This window comes from Triticum dicoccoides, chromosome 1B (assembly GCF_002162155.2).
Source record: "Triticum dicoccoides isolate Atlit2015 ecotype Zavitan chromosome 1B, WEW_v2.0, whole genome shotgun sequence".
NCBI classification, from domain to species: Eukaryota; Viridiplantae; Streptophyta; class Magnoliopsida; order Poales; family Poaceae; genus Triticum; species Triticum dicoccoides.
The window spans coordinates 586,467,557-586,489,888 of NC_041381.1; positions in this window are offsets into that span (position 1 = coordinate 586,467,557).

A 22,332-nucleotide genomic window follows, 5' to 3' on the forward strand; every position below is an offset into this window, starting at 1 on the left:
TTGCCCTGGTGTAGACCATGTTTGCAAACGTAATAGGAGTAGATGCATGTGCACTTCACTCTAAAACAAACTCCACTTAGTCAAATCAAGACTTAGTAAAACAGTACATACACACTATTATGGCTCACTAAAGTGGATAATACGTTGCACGACTTAATTGATGACCAGTTAGTCCGACAAATCATCTCAGTGTAACTGTCTACGCATCAAGAACATAATTATTTAAGCTTGGAGTTTCTCCAGAGTGAATTGTATGTGTGAAAAACCCCAAAACACTATATAAACCGCAAAGAGCTTGATTAAGTTTGCCTTTTCTTTTATTGACATGGTGTTCCGGAAGTTTACTTTTGGCATTGGCGATCATATTCAGCCAGGGATGTAACTCCAAGGCTGAGACGAAGCACACAACGGAGCACCAAACAAAGAGTAAAACCTCACAACATAGAGAAAACAGCTCCAGTTTGTCAAATCCAGGCCTAACAAAACAAATTAAATCAAATTAGCAAAGCAGTGGAGCCGCCAATCTTACCTTGTAGGAGTACACTATAGCGTACTGAAGTGGACGGTAATACGTTACACTAATTAAATAATGATCAGTTAGTCCGCCAAGTCCTCTCAGTGTCGGCATCAGTATATATTTACTTACGGTAATTAATTAATGATCACTTAGTCCAACAAGTCCTCCCAGTATAAGCATCAAGAGTATTATTTAACACTGCAAGAAAGCCAAGAACACTATATATACCGCAGAGAGCTTGGTTAGTTGCAGTTCATCACAAGCCATCTACATACACGTACGTGGAGAATAACACGCATGGCTCCTCATGCTCTCTCTTGGGTTAGTGTGCCTCTGCTCATCTTCTTGGCGTCGTCGTCATGCGTTGCAGCGAGGGGCGCTCGGACACCCGAAACTACTGACCCGACAGCCGGGTTCACGGTGGTGAGCCTCGAGGAGAGCAACTTCTCACTGCAGCGGCCTTTCGATGAGGCAAGCGGCGCCCGGTACAGTTTCGACGGCACTGTCCGGACGCTGTGGGTGCTCTCCTCCGACAAGCCCCATGCCCGGCAGAGCCATACCAGCCCAAGAACTGAGATCAAGATGGAAGTAAGTTAGCTATTACTACTACTACTCATTTATGTATTTGTGATTGTGAATGTAATTAACTATATAATCAAAGATCTTATTGGTTGCTTTTGCTATTCTTCTACCTGCAGGGATACGACTACAGCTCCGGCGTGTGGCAATTTGAGGGCCACGGCTACGTCCCCTCAGGCACGACCGGGGTGTCCATCATGCAGGTGTTTGGCGCCGGCGAGACAGCCACCACCCTCATGCTGCACGTCTACAACGGTGCGCTGCGGTACTACGACCGCCAGGTCGTGGAAGACGACATCTATGACAGGTGGTTCCGGCTTAACGTGGTCCACGACGTGAAGGCATCGACGCTCACCGTGTACATCGACGGCAAGCAGAAGCTGCACGTCCATGGCCGTGGTGGCCACTCACATTACTTCAAGTTTGGTGTGTACGCGCAGAACCATGACTCCAGGTGCATGGAGTCTCGCTGGAAGGGGATCAGGATCTTCAAGAAAGAGTGACACATTGATTCAGATTTTATGGCCGATTACATATTTTTCTGGGATATAATATATTTATGTTGTCGCCTTATCATAGTGATTGTGTATTGTTGCGGACTTATGATATGTACTAATACATATGAGGCTGAGTATGTATGTTATTTGTTTGTGGTAATTTAGTTTTTCTTTAATGACCCGATGATGTTTTAGATGTGAGGACAATATTCGTTACAGAATGCGTACACAGTTTGCATGCGTACATGAATAAGTTTGTAACTAATGTAAAAACATATCCTGAGAATGGAAATAAATTACAATAAACCAAACTTGAACAATTTGCACTTGACTGACACACAATGTGCTTGATTAATTAGAAGGCGTATGAATTTTGTCTGAAGTCAAACAATGTAAAGTTTAACGACATTTTTAGTAAAAACTATGAACAACTACAATATTAATTAATTAGATATGAAAAAAATATTGTATATTTAATGATATTATTTTGGTATTGTAGTTCCAACCAAATCCTGGATGCAATATGATTTAATGACCTGATGATGCATGTGAAAACAGTATTCATCACAGTACGCGTACATAGTTACCATTTTTGCAGATGTATACTTAGTAAATAATATTCAAACTGGAACAAATATTGTTTCCCGGAAATAGTCCGGTTTCTAAGCAGTGTATGTTAAAACTTTTGCAAAACATTCTCAAATTTACAACAACAAATTGATGTCATATACGAGGGAACCATGCCAAGTTTCATGTTTTTCAATTTTTTACGACAACAAATTGATGTCATATAATGTCACAATTTTCTATATCACGAACATTTTTGAATCAGTGAACATTTTTTGGAATATGGGGACATTTTTTGAAATATGGGAACAATTTTATAAAATTCACAAACATTTTTTTAATCAACGAACTTTAAAAAAATTGGAACAATATTTGAAATTCATGATCATATTTTTTTGAATTCATGAATGTTTTTAAATTTTGCAAACAATTTTTATTTTGGAAAGATTTTAATAGAAAGCGGGTGGAAATCTAAAAAACCTAACAAAAAACCTCGTTTTCAACAAAGAAACGCTGAAAACCAATACAAATACATTAGGCAAGCTCAGTAGCGCTCGCTGTCCTAGTTGGGCCAGAAAAATTCATGGATGCAGGAGGAAGGGTGCGCATTTCCTCGCTACTCCCCTCGTAGGTCAGGGTATAGGAGATCCCCTCCATGACTTCTTTGGGTTGTAACAGCGGCGGAGCTTCACGGGGTCAACTTGGGCCACCCACCACCCCAGCCCATGAAGAAATCTCCTAATACTCTTTAGTATTTGGGCCCTAAGTGCGGTAAAAACAACCCAAACCTCGTAATTTTGCCCACCCTCAGCCATTTCCCCTTCAAAGATTTGACCCTAGCTCCGCCACTAAGTCATCACATTTCTATATGAATCCGTCATCAGATGCCTTGAGTAAACATCAATTGAACCTGGCCTCATTTTATCACATGCCCAGACAGTGGCACCTCTCCGCAATGTAGCTCCTCGCTGCATTGCAAGGATGAAGGAGACAATGGTTGGCTTCATCACCAGCAATCGCAGGCCCACCGAGGTAGCCCACTGTGTAGGGACAACCCCAATCATCATAGTGTACTCCGTGTACATGAAAGATCATGGTGATGCTGACAATTTCTCCTAAAACAACCCAAAGAAAAATAATTGAATAAATTTCAACAGAGAAGCCGATATTATAGGGAAGAACGCTAATGGGTCGCCATTCTCAAAGAGGAAGGTGCTAACGCTGGAAGTGGCAATGGGGTACACCGTCATTGCCATGATTTTTTAGAAAAGGAGGATGACCACCGGCCTCTGCATCTGGGAGATGCATACGACCACTTTATTAATTATTCTCGAGGACCTTACAAAGTATTACAAACAATATATCTGAATCCACCATCTTGGCAACATATGCCGCTACTCTTATCCATATGATGAAGGGATGCTAGCTAGGCCCCTACCCAAACCACTCACCTAAACCTAACATCAAAAGCCGGAAGCCTCAGCCGAGCCACATACCGGGTCTGGGGCACAATCCAGTCAGACGCACTCTTGCGTCGTCGCCGCCATCTTCCACAGGTCCGTCTTCAGATAATGTTGAGTCTTCTACCTTGTGAAGGCCACATCAGCCATCAACGTCACCATGACGCCAGACAGCTACCTCCTCCTGCGCGAGTCCATCCGCGCATCGGACGCCGAGCCTCCACGGCACCATGCCGCCAATCTCCGCCGTCATTGCCATGATGCCAATCCCCGTCGTGTAGTCGGATCTTCCTAAACCGGCTAAAAAGGTATTTAAGTTAGTTTCCTACTTATTTCTCTACTCGTTATTTTTTCAGTCCGTACATTTCAGAAAACTGGCGCACTTAGTGGCATTTTTGCTGCCGGTTTTCATGAAACCGGTTGTAATCAAAGTTTTAAATAGCCGGCTATAGAGGTTTGAGCAAGGTGCCACTAAATAGTATTCATGTGTGACTGTTCAATAAAATTACAAAATAGCGACCTATAGCCCCACTATGGCCGCGCTATAGTTGTTTGAGCATGGTGCGCTATTTCAAAACTATGGTTGTGACGAGGGATCAAAATTTGTTTTATTAGTAGTGAAAGAATTACATATTGAGAAAGTAGTTTTATAAACTAATCCATATGTATATTTATGGCTTTCAAGTATATACAACCTAAACATAAAATATCTGAACATTTGCAGCGCCTCCTACTCCGCCAGGTCCGCGTCCGGCGCGACCGCCTTGCCGGCAGTGACCTGCTCCTCCACCTGGAGATGCTCCTGGAGGAGGTTGTGGTTGTAGTTGGCGTCGGCCTGCGCCTCCCGGAACTGCTACTCCCGCACCATGTCCATATAATGGGCACGGGCCTTGCCGATGGTCATGGTGCAATGCACCGGCGAGGGTGGAGCGAAGGAGGAGGGTGCCACGGAAAAAGAGGAGGATAGCGATGGCTCGTTGGAGGAGGCGTCCTCCATTTGCACGTCCTCTGGCTGCCTGCCGGCCTGCCAGTCGGCAGCAATGGAAGCCATGGCCTTCTTTTGCTCCGACGTAAGCCCGTCCCAGCGAGCTTTGGCTGCGTGGGTGTAGGACCTTGAAGTATGTCTAGAGGGGGGGGGGTGATTAGACTACTTGACCAATTAAAAACTTAACCTTTTTCCAATTTTAGAGTTTGGCAGATTTTAGCTATCTTAGGACAAGTCAAGCAATCATCACACAATTCAAGCAAGCATGCAAGAGTATATATGCAGCGGAAATTAAAGCATGCAACTTCCAAGAAAGTAAAGGGAAGGGTTTGGAGGATTCAAACGCAGTTGGAGACACGGATTTTTTGGCATGGTTCCGATAGGTGGTGCTATCGTACATCCACGTTGATGGAGACTTCAACCCACGAAGGGTAACGGTTGCGCGAGTCCACGGAGGGCTCCACCCAAGAAGGGTCCACGAAGATGCAACCTTGTCTATCCCACCATGGCCGTCGCCCACGAAGGACTTGCCTCACTAGCGGTAGATCTTCACGAAGTAGGCGATCTCCTTGCCCTTACAACCTCCTTGGTTCTGTTGGGGAACGTAGCAGAAATTCAAAATTTTCTATGCATCACCAAGATCAATCTATGGAGTAATCTAGCAACGAGGGGAAGGAGAGTGCATCTACATACCCTTTTAGATCGCTAAGCGGAAGCGTTCAAGAGAACGGGGTTGAAGGAGTCGTACTCGTCGTGATCCAAATCACCGGAGATCCTAGTGCCGAACGGACGGCACCTCCGCGTTCAACACACGTACAACCCGGTGACGTCTCCCATGCCTTGATCCAGCAAGGAGAGAGGGAGAGGTTGAGGAAGACTCCGTCCAGCAGTAGCACGACGGCGTGGTGGTGGTGGTGGAGGAGCGTGGCAATCCTGCAGGGCTTCGCCAAGCACCGCGAGAGAGGAGGAGCACTTGGGAGAGGGGGAGGGCTGCGCCAGGGGCAAGGGTGAAGCTCCCATGCGCCTCCCCACTATATATAGGGGTGGAGGGGGCTGGTTTCTTGCCCTCCAAGTCCATTGGGGCGTTGGCAAAGGTGGGAGGAAAGAAATCACATCATTTCCTTCCCCACCGATTGTTATCCCCCCTTTTTAGGGATCTTGATCTTATCCCTTCGGGATATGATCTTATTCCTTCTAAGGGGGGATCTTGGTGTGCCTTGACCAGGGGTGTGGGGCCTTGCCCCCACTACCCACGTTCATGTGGGTCCCCCATGCAGGTGGGCCCCACTCCGGAACCTTCTAAAACCTTCCCGGTATAATACCGAAAAATCCCGAACATTTTCCGGTGGCCAAAATAGGACTTCCCATATATAGATCTTTACCTCCGGACCATTCCGAAACTCCTCATGACGTCCGGGATCTCATCCGGGACTCCGAAGAACATTCGGTAACCACATACAAACTTCCTTTATAACCCTAGCATCATCAAACCTTAAGTGTGTAGACCCTACGGGTTCGGGAACCATGCAAACATGACCGAGACAACTCTCCGGCCAATAACCAACAGCGGGATCTGGATACCCATGTTGGCTCCCACATGTTCCACGATGATCTCATTAGATGAACCACGATGTCGAGGATTCAATCAATCCCGTATTCAATTCCCTTTGTCTAACGGTATTGTACTTGCCCGAGATTCGATCGTCGGTATACCGATAGCTTGTTCAATCTCGTTACCGGCAAGTCTCTTTACTCGTTCTGTAACACATCATCCCGTGATCAACCCCTTGGTTACATTGTGCACATTATGATGATGTCCTACTGAGTGGGCCCAGAGATACCTCTCCGTTTACACGGAGTAACAAATCCCAGTCTCGATTCGTGCCAACCCAACAGACACTTTCGGAGATACCTGTAGTGCACCTTTATAGCCACCCATTTACGTTGTGACATTTGGTACACCCAAAGCATTCCTACGGTATCCGGGAGTTGCACAATCTCATGGTCTAAGGAAAAGATACTTGACATTAGAAAAGCTTTAGCATACGAACTACACGATCTTTGTGCTAGGCTTAGGATTGGGTCTTGTCCATCACATCATTCTGCTAATGATGTGATCCTGTTATCAACGACATCCAATGTCCATGGTCAGGAAACTGTAACCATCTATTGATCAACGAGCTAGTCAACTAGAGGCTTACTAGGGACATGGTGTTGTCTATGTACCCACACATGTATCTGAGTTTCCTATCAATACAATTATACCATGGATAATAAATGATTATCATGAACAAGGAAATATAATAATAACTAATTTATTATTGCCTCTAGGGCATATTTCCAACAGTCTCCCACTTGCACTAGAGTTAATAATCTAGTTCACATTGCCATGTGATTAGCACTCACAGGTCACATCACCATGTGACCAACATCCAAAGAGTTTACTAGTGTCACTAAACTAGTTCACATCATCATGTCATTAAGACTCAATGAGTTCTGGGGTTTGATCATGTTTTGCTTGTGAGAGAGGTTTTAGTCAACGGATCTGTAACATTCAGATCCGTATGTACTTCGCAATTCTCTATGTCATATTGTAAATGCTGCTTCCACGCTCCACTTGGAGCTATTCCAAATGGTTGTTCCACTATACGTATCCGGTTTTCTACTCAGAGTCACTCGGATAGGTGTTAAAGCTTGCATTGACGTAACCCTTTACATCGAACTCTTTATCACCTCCATAATTGAGAAACATATCCTTATTCCTCTAAGGATAACTTTGACCGCTATCTGGTGATCCACTCCTTGATCACCTTTGTACCCTCTTGCCAGGCATGTGGCAAGGCACACATGAGGTGCGGTACTTAGCATAGCATACTGTAGAGCCTACGTCTAAAGCATAGGGGACGACCTTCGTCCTTTCTCTCTTTTCTGCCGTGGTCGAGCTTTAAGTCTTAACTTCATACCTTACTACTCAGGCAAGAACTCCTTCTTTGACTGATCCATCTTGAACACCTTCAAGATCATGTCAAGGTATGTGCTCATTTTAAAGTATTATTAAGCATTTTGATATATCCTTATAGATCTTGATGCTCAATGTTCAAGTAGCTTTATTCCAGGTTTTCTATTGAAAAACACCTTTCAAATAACCCTATATGCTTTCCATCATTTCTGATCAACAATATGTCAACAACATATACTCATCAGAAATTCTATAGTGCTCCCACTCACTTCTTTGGAAATACAAGTTTCTCATAAACTTTGTACAAATCCAAAATCTGTGATCATCTCATCAAAGCGTACGTTCCAACTCCGAGATGCTTACTCCAGTCCTTAGAAGGATCACTAGAGCTAGCATACCTTTTAGCATCCTTAGGATTGACAAAAACTTTCTGATTGTATCGCATACAACCTTTCCTTACGAAAACTGGTAAGGAAACTCGTTTTGACATCCATCTGCCAGATTTCATAAATGCAGCTTGTGCTAACATGATTCCGACGGACTTTAAGCATCACTACGGATGAGAAAGTCTCATCGCCAGTCAACTCCTTGAACTTGTGAAAAACTCTTCGCCACAAGTCGAGCTTCATAGATGGTGGCATTACCATCCACGTCCGTCTTCTTCTTAAAGATCCATTTATCTCAATGGCTTGCTGATCATTGGGCAAGTCCACCAAAGTCCATGCTTTGTTCTGATACATGGATCCTATCTCGGATTTCATGGCTTCTAACCATTTGTCGGAATTTGGGCCCACCAACGCTTCTCCATAGCTCGTAGGTTCATTGTTTTCTAGCAACATGACCTTCAAGACATGATTACTGTACCACTCTGAAGCAGTACGCATCCTTGTCACCCTACGAGGTACGGTAGTGACTTGATCCGAAGTTTCATGATCACTATCATAAGCTTCTACTTCAATTGGTGTAGGTGCCATAGGAACAACTTCCTGTGCCCTGCTACACACTAGTTGTAGTGATGGTTCAATAACCATATCAAGTCTCCACCATCCTCCCACTCAATTCTTTCGAGACAAACTTTTCCTCGAGAAAGGACCCGGTTCAAGAAACAATCCCTATTGCTTTCGGATCTGAATTTAGGAGGTATACCCAACTGTTTTGGGTGTCCTATGAAGATGCATTTTATCCGCTTTGGGTTCGAGCTTATCAACCTGAAACCTTTTCACATAAGCGTCGCAGCCCCAAACTTTTTAAGAAACGACAACTTAGGTTTCTTCAAACCATATTTCAAACGGTGTCATCTCAACGGAATTACGTGGTGCCCTATTAAAGTGAGTGCGGTTGTCTCTAATGCCTAACCCATGAATTATAGTGGTAATTCGATAAGAGACATCATGGCACGCACCATATCCAATAGGTCGCAACTATGATGTTCGGACACACCATCACACTATGGTGTTCCAGGCGGTATTAATTGTGAAACAATTTCCACAATGTCTTAATTGCGTGCCAAAACTCGTAACTCAGATACTCATCTCTATGATCATATCATAGACATTTTATCCTCTTGTCACAATGATCTTCAACTTCACTCTGAAATTACTTGAACCATTCAATAATTCAGACTTGTGTTTCATCAAGTAAATATACTCAACATCTACTCAAATTATCCGTGAAGTAAGAACATAACGATATCCACTGCGTGCCTCAGCACTCATTGGACTACACACATCAAAATGTATTACTTCCAACAAGTTGCTTTCTTGTTCCATTTTACTGAAAACGAGGCTTTCAGTCATCTTGCCCATGTGGTATGATTTGCATGTCTCAAGTGATTCAAAATCAAGTGAGTCCAAACGGTCCATCTGCATGGAGTTTCTTCATGCGTATATACCAATAGACATGGTTCACATGTCTCAATCTTTTCAAAAACGAGTGAGTCCAAAGATCCATCAACATGGAGCTTCTTCATGCATTTTATACCAATATGACTTACATGGCAGTGCCACAAGTAAGTGGTACTATCATTACTATCTTTATATCTTTTGGCATGAAAATGTGTATCACTACGATCGAGATTCAATAAACCATTCCTTTAGGTGCAATACCATTAAAGGTATTATTCAAATAAATAGAGTAACCATTATTCTCCTTAAATGAATAACCGTATTGTGATAGACATAATCCAATCATGTCTATGCTCAATGCAAACACCAAATGACAATTATTCAGGTTTAATACTAATCTTGATGGTAGAGGGAGCGTGCGATGTTTGATCACATCAAACTTGGAAACACTTCCAACACATATCGTCAGCTCACCTTCAGCTAGTCTCCGTTTATTCCGTAGCTTTTATTTCGAGTTACTAACACTTAGCAACCGAACTGGTATCTTAATACCCTGGTGCTACTAGGAGTACTAGTAAAGTACACATTAACATAATGTATATCCAATATACTTCTATCGACCTTGCCAGCCTTCTCATCTACCAAGTATCTAGGGTAATTCTGCTCCAGTGGCTATTCCCCTTATTACAGAAGCACTTAGTCTCGGGTTTGGGTTCAACCTTGGGTTTCTTCACTAGAGCAACAGCTGATTTGCCGTTTCATGAAGTATCCCTTCTTGCCCTTGCCCTTCTTGAAACTAGTGGTTTCACCAACCATCAACAATTGATGCTCCTTCTTGATTTCTACTTTCACGGTGTCAAACATCGCGAATACCTCAAGGATCATCATATCTATCCCTGATATGTTATAGTTCATCACGAAGCTCTAGCAGCTTGGTGGCAATGACTTTGGAGAAACATCACTATCTCATCTGGAAGGTCAACTCCCACTCGATTCAAGTGATTGTTATACTCAGACAATCTGAGCACAAGCTCAACGATTGAGCTTTTCTCCCTTAGTTTGCAGGCTAAGCAAATCGTCAGAGGTCTCATACCTCTTGACGTGGGCACGAGCCTGAAATCCCAATTTCAGCCCTCAAAACATCTCATACGTTTCGCGACGTTTCAAAAATGTCTTTGGTGCCTCAACTCTAAACCGTTTAACTGAACTATCACGTAGTTATCAAAACGTGTATGTCCGATGTTCGCAACATCCATAGACGACGTTTGGGGTTCAGCATACTGAGCGGTGCATTAAGGACATGAGCTTTCTACTGTCCGCATAATCGCTACGGTCAACTTTCAACTATATTTTCTCTAGGAACATATCTAAAACAGTAGAACTAAAGCGCGAGCTATGACATAATTTGCAAAGGGCTTTTGACTATGTTCAGGATAATTAAGTTCATCTAATGAACTCCCACTCAGATAGACATCCCTCTAGTTATCTAAGTGATTACATGATCCGAGTCAACTAGGCCGTGTCCGATCATCACGTGAGACGGACTAGTCATCATCGGTGAACATCTTCATGTTGATCGTATCTACCATACGACTCATGCTCGACCTTTCGGTCTCTTGTGTTCCGAGGCCATGTCTGTACATGCTAGGCTCGTCAAGTCAACCTAAGTGTTTGGCGTGTGTAAATCTGGCTTACACCCGTTGTATGTGAACGTAAGAATCTATCACACCCGATCATCACGTGGTGCTTCGAAACGACGAACCTTCGCAACGGTGCACAGTTAGGGGGAACACTTTCTTGAAATTTTAATGAGGGATCATCTTATTTACTACCGTCGTTCTAAGCAAATAAGATGTATAAACATGAAAAACATCACATGCAATCAAATAGTGACATGATATGGATAATATCATATTGCTCCTTTTGATCTCCATCTTCGGGGCTCCATGATCATCGTCGTCACCGGCATGACACCATGATCTCCATCATCATGATCTTCATCATCGTGTCTCCATGAAGTTGTCTTGCCAACTTATTACTTCTACTACTATGGCTACCGGTTAGCAATAAAGTAAAGTAATCACATGGCGTTGTTCAATGACACGCATGTCATACAATAAATAAAGACAACTCCTATGGCTCCTGCCGGTTGTCATACTCATCGACATGCAAGTCGTGATTCCTATTACAAGAACATGATCAATCTCATACATCACATATCATTCATCACATTCTTTTTGGCCATATCACATCACATAGCATACCCTGCAAAAACAAGTTAGACGTCCTCTAATTGTTGTTTGCATGTTTTACGTGGCTGCTGTGGGTTTCTAGCAAGAACGTTTCGTACCTATGCAAAACCACAATGTGATATGCCAATTCTATTTACCCTTCATAAGGACCCTTTTCATCGAATCCGTTCCGACTAAAGTGGGAGAGACTGGCACCCGCTAGCCACCTTATGCACCAAGTGCATGTCAGTCGGTGGAACCTGTCTCACGTAAGTGTATGTGTAAGGTCGGTCCGGGCCGCTTCATCCCACGATACCGTCGAAACAAGATTGGACTAGTAATGGTAAGCATATTGAACAAAATCAACGCCCACAACTACTTTGTGTTCTACTCGTGCAAAGAATCTATGCAATAGACCTAGCTCATGATGCCACTGTTGGGGAACGTATCAGAAATTCAAAATTTTCTACGCATCACCAAGATCAATCTATGGAGTAATCTAGCAACGAGGGGAAGGAGAGTGCATCTACATACCCTTGTAGATCGCTAAGCGGAAGCGTTCAAGAGAACGGGGTTGAAGGAGTCGTACTCGTCATGATCCAAATCACCGGAGATCCTAGTGCCGAACGGATGGCACCTCCGCGTTCAACACACGTACAGCCCGGTGACGTCTCCCATGCCTTGATCCAGCAAGGAGAGAGGGAGAGGTTGAGGAAGACTCCGTCCAGCAGTAGCACGACGGCGTGGTGGTGGTGGAGGAGCGTGGCAATCCCGCAGGGCTTCGCCAAGCACCGCGAGAGAGGAGGAGCACTTGGGAGAGGGGGAGGGCTGCGCCAGGGGCAAGGGTGAAGCTCCCATGCGCCTCCCCACTATATATAGGGGTGGAGGGGGCTGGTTTCTTGCCCTCCAAGTCCATTGGGGCGTTGGCAAAGGTGGGAGGAAAGAAATCACATCATTTCCTTCCCCACCGATTGTTATCCCCCCTTTTTAGGGATCTTGATCTTATCCCTTCGGGATATGATCTTATTCCTTCTAAGGGGGGATCTTGGTGCGCCTTGACCAGGGGTGTGGGGCCTTGCCCCCACTACCCACGTTCATGTGGGTCCCCCCATGCAGGTGGGCCCCACTCCGGAACCTTCTAAAACCTTCCCGGTATAATACCGAAAAATCCCGAACATTTTCCGGTGGCCAAAATAGGACTTCCCATATATAGATCTTTACCTCCGGACCATTCCGAAACTCCTCATGACGTCCGGGATCTCATCCGGGACTCCGAAGAACATTCGGTAACCACATACAAACTTCCTTTATAACCCTAGCATCATCAAACCTTAAGTGTGTAGACCCTACGGGTTCGGGAACCATGCAAACATGACCGAGACAACTCTCCGGCCAATAACCAACAGCAGGATCTGGATACCCATGTTGGCTCCCACATGTTCCACGATGATCTCATTAGATGAACCACGATGTCGAGGATTCAATCAATCCCGTATTCAATTCCCTTTGTCTAACGGTATTGTACTTGCCCGAGATTCGATCGTCGGTATACCGATAGCTTGTTCAATCTCGTTACCGGCAAGTCTCTTTACTCGTTCCGTAACACATCATCCCATGATCAACCCCTTGGTTACATTGTGCACATTATGATGATGTCCTACCGAGTGGGCCCAGAGATACCTCTCTGTTTACACGGAGTAACAAATCCCAGTCTCGATTCGTGCCAACCCAACAGACACTTTCGGAGATACCTATAGTGCACCTTTATAGCCACCCATTTACGTTGTGACATTTGGTACACCCAAAGCATTCCTACGGTATCCGGGAGTTGCACAATCTCATGGTCTAAGGAAAAGATACTTGACATTAGAAAAGCTTTAGCATACGAACTACACGATCTTTGTGCTAGGCGTAGGATTGGGTCTTGTCCATCACATCATTCTGCTAATGATGTGATCCCGTTATCAACGACATCCAATGTCCATGGTCAGGAAACTGTAACCATCTATTGATCAACGAGCTAGTCAACTAGAGGCTTACTAGGGACATGGTGTTGTCTATGTACCCACACATGTATCTGAGTTTCCTATCAATACAATTATAGCATGGATAATAAACGATTATCATGAACAAGGAAATATAATAATAACTAATTTATTATTGCCTCTGGGGCATATTTCTAACAGGTTCAACTCCACAATCTTATCGGAGGCTCCCAAGTGACACCTAGCCAATCTAGGAGACACCACTCTCCAAGAGGTAACAAATGGTGCATTGATGATGAACTCCTTGCTCTTGTGCTTCAAATGATAGTCTCCCCAACACTCAACTCTCTCTCATAGGATTTGGATCTGGTGGAAAGAAGATTTGAGTGGAAAGCAACTTGGGGAAGGCTAGAGATAAAGATTCATATGGTAGGAATGGAATATCTTGGCCTCAACACATGAGTAGGTAGTTCTCTCTCAGAAATGGTGAGTTGGAAGTGTAGGTTTCGTCTGATGGCTCTCTCTCCGAATGAAGAGGAGGTGGAGGGGTATATATAGCCTCCACACAAAATCTAACCGTTACACACAATTTACCAAACTCAGTGGGACCGATTCAACAGACTCGGTCGGACCGATTTAGTAAACCTAGTGACCGTTAGTGATTTTCGGTGGGACTGACATGCAACTCGGTAGGACCGATTCGGTTAGGGTTAGGGCATAACGTAATCTCAGTAAGACCGATTACACAAACTCGGTGAGACCGATTTTGGTAATAAGCTTTCCAGAGACTTGGTCAGGTAAACTCGGTGGGACCGATTTTCTCTTTTCGGTGAGACCGAAATGTTACAAAAGGGAAACAGAGAGTTTACATTGCAATCTCGGTGGGGCCGATCGCTCACTTCGGTTTGACCGAAATGTTATGAAGGGAAACAGAGATATTACAATCCCATCTCGGTGAGACCAAGATCCCTATCGGTAGAACCGATTTGCCTAGGGTTTGTGGCAGTGGCTATGACATTTGAACTCGGTGGCGCCGGATAGGAAGAATCGGTGTGACCGACTTTGGCTTTGGGTTTAGGTCATTTGTGGATGTGAGAAAGTAGCTGAGGGTTTTGGAGCATATCACTAAGCACATGAAGCAAGAGGCTCATTAAGCAACACCTCATCCCTCCTTGATAGTATTTGCTTTTCCTATAGACTCAATTTGATCTTGGATCACTAAAATATAAAATGAAGAGTCTTGAGCTAATGAGCTTGAGCCAATCCTTTGTCCTTAGTATTTTGAGGGATCCACTTTCATCATCCATGCCATGCCATTCATTGAGCTTTCCTAAAATATTAGTCTTGGAATAGCATTAGCTCAATGAGCTATATGTTGTTATGAATTACCGAAACCACCTAGGGATAGTTGCACTTTCAGTCTCCCCCTTTTTGGTAATTGATGACACATATAGATCAAAGCTTCGACAAATGATAATAAGATTGAAAAACATCGTCGCTTTGAGAAGTATGTGATAAGCAAGAGCTCCCCCTAAATTTGTGCATAGTTTAAGATTTGCTTTGGACTGCAAATGCACAAGGAATTAGGCTCATGGGTTACTCTTCCATGTCACATATATCTTGGTGGAGTGCTCAAAATGCTAAAGATTGAATACATGCACTCATCACCAAGCAAAGTGAATGATCACATAGGATAGATAGGATAATATCATCAAACATGCATAAGTGTAGCTTATGATCAAACACATGATCATCAATGTCTCACAAGAATAGCATAGTATCTCAAGCAATCAAAAGCAAACAAGTTTAAAACCACCAAAGCAAGAGAGAACAAAAGCAACTCTCTCTCTCTCTCTCTCGAAGCCTATGATCTATACATTTTTCTCCCCCTTTGGCAACAAGTTACCAAAAAGTTCATAGAAAATGCATAGTGTTAGATCGACTCTCAGGCTTGATCTTCAGTTGGTGGTGTAGAGATGGCTCCTTGGATGAAGGCTCCAGTTGATGTAGAGGGAGCTGGAGGAGTTGGTGCTGGAGGTGGTTGTACTGGAGCTGTAGGAGCTGTGGCTGGTGCAGATGATGTTGCTCTAGTGTATGTCACTGGCACTGCAGCTGACCTCTGAGCTCTAGGCACTCTGGAAAATACATTAGTGGTAGTCTTGCCCTTCCTCTCCTGCATGTCATCCTGCAGCTGCTCCACAACTGACTGAATCTCAGTTACCTTGACATCAAGATCATAGAATTTTTGTTCCATGATTCTTTCTAAGCTCTCCTGATTCTGAGTTAAGGTGGCCAACCCCTTCTCAATCCTTAGTGTTGATGCTATCAAGTAACCAAGCTGCTCCTGCTTGTTCTTCAAGAAATACTCAGATGCCTCCTCTTGAGTTGGCATCTTGGCAGCCTTCTCCTTGCTTGCCTTCTCCTTCTTCTCTTGAGCTTGAACTGATGATGGATCATCCTCATTCATGACAACCTCATAGTCCTCAAAGTCTGGATAGATATGAAAATGTTCCCTATCCAATAGATATTTGCTTGTGCCCATCTTTGAGTTAATCAACTCCTGAATCCGAGGGGCATATTGACAACTCCTCTTATGATCTGCTGCAGTCCTCTTAATAGTTTCTACTATAAGGCTCATGACCTTGAATTTCTGAGGCACATCAAACAAATGCAACATGTTGATTGCATGCCCTCTGATCATGTTGTGGTCACCATACTTAGACAATAGAGTGTGCCTTAGGATCCAGTTGATTGTAGGCAGCCCTGACATAAGAAAGTGGACTGATCCAAAAGAGAATGTCTCTAGGGCCTTGTCTGGGATCTCCTTGTACATATGTGCCATGGTATTATGTCCCATTTTCTTCTTGGCATATACATCCAGGTCATCATCATTTTCCTTTGGGGCATTTATCAGTTTTCCCACTCCTCAACAGTTGACTGGTACCTTGTACCTTCAGACATCCAAACTATCCTTCCATCTGGATAGAAGTGTGCTGTGGAGTAGAATTGCATAATGAGTCCATCATTCCAGTTTGTGAGCTTCTGCCCAACAAAATCTGCAACTCCATAAGCAACAAACTGTCTTGTACTCCTGGATAGTGTTCTTCATTTTCCTTCATGTAGGTCCAGTCGACCCACCTCATATCACACACAATGGGCTTTTTGTCCAACAAGATTGTCTCATAGAAGTCCTGCTGTTCCTTTCTATGGAACTTGTAATCAATAGCAGTTCTTCTCCTTGTGGCATATGGATCTGCCATCCTCCATAGCCTCAACCCTGAATCTTTTCTGATGTTCATGTCCTCATCTACAGGATGGGCATCATTATGGTCTGGTATCTTGGGCTTGAGCTTCCTCAGAACTTGTCCTTCTTCATCTTCCTCTTCAGCAGCCTCAGGCACTGGGGCCTTGTTCTTCTTAGCAGCTGAAATACTCCTGGTATTCCTCTTTGGTGCATACTTGGCCTTGGGGGCAGCTTTGGGTGCTTCCTTGGGCTTAGATGTTGTAGCCCCTGATCTAATAGCATCTCCCATAAGCTTTGGTGCCTTTGGTGCTGGTGCAGCAAGCTCTTCTTCTTCCATCATGGAAGGTTGCCCAACTACTCTGGCCATGGTCTTCTTGACCCTTTCCTTCCTTTTCTTTCCTTCAGCAGCTGGCTCTTCAGGCATCTCAGGCAGTTGAGTTGATGCTCTAGATTTGGACATTGGTTGTCTCCCTGCAGGCCTTTTGATCTTCATGCCTGGCTTTACTGCAGTTGAACTAAGCACCTTCTTGTGCACTACCTTCTTGGAAGTAGCTTCATCCTCTTCAGATCTATAATCCTCATCTTCAGAGTCTGAAGTTCTCTTCTTCCTTTGCCTGGTAGCAGCCTTAGGCAGGTTGCTAGGAGTGCTCCTGCTGCCTTCATCTGAAGTGCTGGAGGGACTAGTGCACTCACTCATTTGCATCTGCCCTTCTGACCTGTTCTGACTGTCACTCTGGTTTGACATGCTGCAAACTCTGACTGCTGACCCTGTGAAGAGTTATAGATGAGATGGAGTGGATGAGCATCACAAAATGCAGAGATTTTTGCAAAAGAATGATTCAAAAATTCAGTTTTAGTTTTCCACAGAAAGCATTTCGGATCAACCGATTTTCAAACTCGGTGATACCGAAGCAGTTTTGGAACCTAAACTGATGAACTCGGTTGGACCGAGTCACAGTTCGGTGGCACCGAGATTTCTAGGGTTTCACAAAGTCCTAAAATCGGTAGCACCGATTAGCAATTCTCGATCAGACCGAGAGTTACTAGTGCAATGGCATAAGCCAAATCGGCGGGACCGAGTTTTTCAACTCGGTGGGTCCGAGATGGTTTCGGCGGAAACCTAACCCTAAATTTTCAAATCTCATCTAATCTACGGATTGCATTGACTGGATCAGAGTGTTTCAATCGTGGCAAGAATCAACAAGAACACAATGTGTTAGCAATCGGACGAGGATAGCACAGTGATCGAGTCCATACCCTAGCTTGGCGATGAACTCGCTATGGCGGCAACGGCGGGGTTGAATTCCGTTGATGGCGGCGGAGACCAGCGACAGGAGGCGGCTGGCAATGAGGAGACGATCCGGAGACCTTGGAGGCAGAGCGAGCTATTGCGCGGGCGAAGGGTTTCGAGGAAATTTCCAAATTTTGCTCGTGACTATATATAGCCCGACCCTGTCGATGTGACTGAGTGGAACAACTCGGTGGCACCGAGATGCATAACTGTGTTCAGTTGCAGCAACTCGGTGTGACCGAAAAGTTCAAATTGGTTGCACCGAGATTAAAAACCTAGATCGACTTAGTGATCTCGGTAGGACCGAAATGGAGGAATCGGTCAGACCGAGAATCACAAAGAAGTTTTGGAAGTTTAAGTCTACGATGAATCGGGGACTCCGAGTGCTCCTCACACAGAGTGGTTCGAATCTGACTTGATCAAATTTTGTGATGTAGCATGAATAGAGTTTGAGAGAGAAAAGCATAGATAGCTAGAGAAAGTTCTTAGGCATTCTTGTCCATCCACTTGGCCAAAAGAAGGAAGAACCAAACAATCAAAACAACAAGTGAATGTCCTTGAATGAGTAAATATGCACCAACATGCTCACACAATAAGATGGCAAATGAAATATGTGGCAAAGCATGCACAACCAATTCTAGCATCTATCAAACAATTGGCGATGACTAGGTCATCTATATATGAGTATATTGACTTAGGAGTCAAATGATAAACATTTGATCATAGGTCATACTCATCGTTTAAGCCCAAGTGGGGTTACCACTTTTACATAATGCATTGATGTGTTCACACCATTAGAGTTGCTTTGACTCAAGTCTTAGAGTTAAGCTCCCCCTAGATGTGAGATCCCCTTTTAGAGGGATGAACTAACCTTGGGTTTTGTCGATGATGACTTCATGTAGGTGTTGAAGATGTGGATGCTCAATGTTGATGTAGATCATTTGGAGCAATCCATTGGAGTGAGTTGCACTTTCAACATACCTACATGGGTTAGTCCCACAAGGAACAAACAAGAATATCCATAGACATAGAGTGATGCACACACAAGATGATGTCCATGAAAACATTAGTTTACCTTGTTCCTTGCCTTACCAACATGAGGGTTTGTGACTCCTTGAACTAGTGCAAGATGTGGAAGTTGATTGCACTTGTCCTTGCCATAATAATATGAGTGAAGAATGTTGGCGGAGTCACCCTCAAGAACTCTCTAGTTCTTCTTCTTCGGGATCCACATCATCTTGATGTGAATCCTTTGAGTTGTAGTTGTACTTGATGAAGTAGAACTTGACGTAGTCATGGGAATCCACTTGACCGAGACCTTAGGTGCTTCTTCAAATGCATTAATCTCTTCTTGAAGCTTGTCCTTGCCTTTGTTCTTGTGGTCTTGTGGTGGAAGATCATCTTGAGCTTGTGTTACCTTGAAGGAAGTAGGATCCTACTTCTATTGTTGAGGAACAAACTTTGTCTTGGGGTATTGATCTTCTTCCCACTCAACTCCATTGGCATTGAACTTTCGTTCAAAACCAACACCTTGATTCTTCCGGTGCCTTCCTTGCTTGCGTACAATTTCCTCGAATTGCTTACTCCCAGCAAGGCTCTTGTAAACACCTTTCTCTATAATTCCCTTCAATAAGCTATTTTCTTGCTCAAGTGTAACTTGGCTAAGAGAATCATTAGTGGAATCAAGAGAACTACTAGAAGCAACAATATTGGATTTGACATTGTTATTGTTACTACTAGAGGAAGTATTTTTCTTGTACTTGTTACTAGACTTGACTTGAGGCATGTAAGTAGATAGGAGTAAATGCTTGGCAATGTAAGAAGAACTTTTCTTATGAAGATCATCATTGATTGCTTTTAAGAACTCATGCTCTTGCTCAGGATTGAGCTTTTCAAAGCGTAACTTCTCATGAGCCCTTAAAAGTTCTCGATGATTTTTGAATATAGTTTCATGAGCCAACTTAAGAGTGTTTAGTTCTTTAGTTAGAAGCTCAATCTTCTCCTTATCATTGTCATTCGTTTTATCTTGATTAGCTTGATTAATTGACGTTTCATCATAGTATTCATCACTAGAGTTGTCAACAAGTAAATCATCATCCACAAGCAAGTCATCTTCTTCACTATTGAAATCAACATACTCAGGATGTGTTACCTTTGGACCTTTGGCCATGAAGCATCTTCCAATTCTTCATTTGGTGAATCAAATATGTCGTAGGAGTTGGTCGACACAAGTGCTAGACCGGCAACACCTTCATCTTGAGTATATTCGGAGTCGGAGTGATAGCTTCTCTCGGAGTGTTTGTCGGAGTCGGAGCCGGAAACCCATTCACCAACATGAGCTTGATGTCTTTGTTTTGTGTAGCTCCTTGATGACTTGTCCTTCCTTTCCGAATCTTTGCTTCTCCATGAGGATCTTCGTTCATAACGATCATCTCTACTCCTTCTCTCTCTTGGTGGTGATTCTTCTCTTCTACTTCTTATTTTTGGAGAATCTTCTCTTCTTTTGTAGGGTGCCGTACACTCATTGGAATAGTGTCCAGGCCTCCCACAATTGTAGCAATTGCGCTCTCGACTAGAAGATCTTTTGTCATGGTAAGACCTTGACTTGGAGCTTCTTTCTTTGCTTCTACTCTTGTAGAATTTGTTGAAGTTCTTCACCATTAAGCTCAATTCTTCATTGAAGGTTTGTTTCTCACTTGATGATGTGGGGGCTTCACTTGAGGCTTTGTAAGCACCACTTGACTTGTTGTGAACTTCCTCCTTATCCTTGAGTGATGTCTCATGAGTAACAATCCTTCCAATGACTTTCGTTGGCTTGAGATCTTTGTAGTTTGGCATCATTTGGATCAATGTGCACACGGTATCATACTTTCCATCCAATGCTCTTAGGATCTTCTTGATGATGAATCTGTCGGTCATCTCTTCACTCCCTAAGCCGGAAATCTCATTTGTAATAAGAGCAAGCCTAGAGTACATTTCAGCGACACCTTCACCATCCTTCATTTTGAACTTGTCAAGCTGACTTTGGAGCACATCCAACTTGGATTCCTTGACGGATTCGGTACCTTCGTGCATATCAATCAAAGTGTCCCAAATTTCCTTTGCATTCTCAAGACGGCTGATTTTGTTGAATTCTTCGGGGCACAATCCGTTGAAGATGATATCACAAGCTTGAGCGTTGTATTGCAGCATCTTCAATTCTTCCGCATTAGCTTCACGGTTCGGCTCTCTCCCATCAAATAATTCACCTTGAAAGCCAATACAAATAATAGCCCAAAAGGCGGGGTTATGTCCGAGAATGTGCATTTTCATCTTATGCTTCCAACTAGCAAAATTAGTACCATCAAAGTAAGGACCTCTACGGTGATAATTTCCCTCGCTAGACGCCATACTCTCCTAGGTTATGAAACCGAGGCTGTGACCACCAAAAGCTATGGAAATCAAAGCAAATGGAGACCAAAGCTCTAATACCACTTGTAGGACCTTGAAGTATGTCTAGAGGGGGGGGGGTGATTAGACTACTTGACCAATTAAAAACTTAACCTTTTCCCAATTTTAGAGTTTGGCAGATTTTAGCTATCTTAGGACAAGTCAAGCAATCATCACACAATTCAAGCAAGCATGCAAGAGTATATAGGCAGCGAAAATTAAAGCATGCAACTTGCAAGAAAGTAAAGGGAAGGGTTTGGAGGATTCAAACGCAGTTGGAGACATGGATGTTTTTGGCGTGGTTCCGATAGGTGGTGCTATCGTACATCCATGTTGATGGAGACTTCAACCCACGAAGTCTCAACGGTTGCGCGAGTCCACGAAGGGCTCCACCCAAGAAGGGTCCACGAAGAAGCAACCTTGTCTATCCCACCATGGCCGTCACCCACGAAGGACTTGCCTCACTAGCGGTAGATCTTCACGAAGTAGGCGATCTCCTTGCCCTTACAAACTCCTTGGTTCAACTCCACAATCTTGTCGGAGGCTCCCAAGAGACACCTAGCCAATCTAGGAGACACCACTCTCCAAGAAGTAACAAATGGTGCGTTGATGATGAACTCCTTGCTCTTGTGCTTCAAATGATAGTCTCCCCAACACTCAACTCTCTCTCATAGGATTTGGATCTGGTGGAAAGAAGATTTGAGTGGAAAGCAACTTGGGGAAGTCTAGAGATCAAGATTCATA